This window comes from Arvicanthis niloticus, assembly GCF_011762505.2.
Source record: "Arvicanthis niloticus isolate mArvNil1 chromosome Y unlocalized genomic scaffold, mArvNil1.pat.X SUPER_Y_unloc_2, whole genome shotgun sequence".
NCBI lineage: Eukaryota > Metazoa > Chordata > Mammalia > Rodentia > Muridae > Arvicanthis > Arvicanthis niloticus.
This window is the reverse complement of record NW_023044979.1, coordinates 3,423,997-3,425,022: the sequence shown is the minus strand read 5'-3', so window position 1 is coordinate 3,425,022 and position 1,026 is coordinate 3,423,997. Positions and strand designations below refer to the sequence as shown.

Below are 1,026 nucleotides of genomic sequence, written 5' to 3'. Positions count from 1 at the left end.
AGAAACCCTGTGTGTGTATTTAATATGGTCAAGCCTTTGCACAATTCTCTAGTCTTCATTATGAAAGAATGTGTGCTAGAGTCTAAGCATGCCCCCTGTGACCCAGGACATATCTCCTCAGTCTTAAAAATGCCTCCAGAGTCCTAATCATGCTTTCTGCATCTCAGGACAGGCCCCCTGAGTCTTAAGCATGCCCCCTGTGACTCTGGACAGAGTTCTAAACAAGCTCCCTGTATCACAGGACATGCCCCCATGAGTCTTAAGCAGTCCCTCTGTGACTCAGGACATGCCCTCTATACTTTTTTGGGGGGGGTTTTCTTTTTTTTTCTTTTCAGGGCTTTTAATAGTCATATGCAGGTCTGATTCATTTCAGCTCCTTCACTGTGAAACCTGGGGGGTAGGGACTGCTTCAGTTTCTCTGCCTTCTCCTTGTCTGTGATGACCAGGGTGTAAAGGTACCTGCTGCAGCTGACCTTGAACTTCACGTTATCCTTGTTCTTCTTGATATTGACAGATTTGGCGTTTTTCTGCTGAGCTGTGAGCAAAAAGTCCTTGATTTCCTCAATTTTCTGAGGCATGGCGATGGGCTTTCAGGTCTGGCATCCTCATGGGCAAGAACGGAAGACCTTTTTTTGGTTTTTCAAGATAGGGTTTCTTTGTGTAGCCCTTGCTGTCCTGGAACTCACTCTGTAGACCAGGATGGCCTCAAACTCAGAAATCCACCGGCCTCTGCCTCCTAAGTTTTTGGATTAAAGGGCTGTGCCACCACCACCCAGCTGGTCCTATTCATCTTTAATGCCTGAGATTCTCTCTTCCTGTCCTGTTTTCTGGCTGAACATTACCTGTGTAGTTGTCAGGGCACAGGCAATTTCAATGGCTTGCTCTCAGGGACTTAGCAAGTGCTTAAGTTGTTCCCTCCCTTATGCCGTCTATACTAGAGCATGCCCCCCCTGTGTCTCAGGACACACCCTCTGAGTTTTAAGAACACCCACTGTGACTCAGGACATGCCCCCTCAATCTTAAACA

The 1,026-nt window shown here is 47.2% G+C and overlaps 1 pseudogene; it reads right to left on the bottom strand.

The window, feature by feature from the left end:
* Positions 1–325: 325 nt before the first annotated feature.
* Positions 326–578, bottom strand: LOC117696015 (large ribosomal subunit protein eL38 pseudogene; annotated as a pseudogene).
* Positions 579–1,026: the final 448 nt, after the last annotated feature.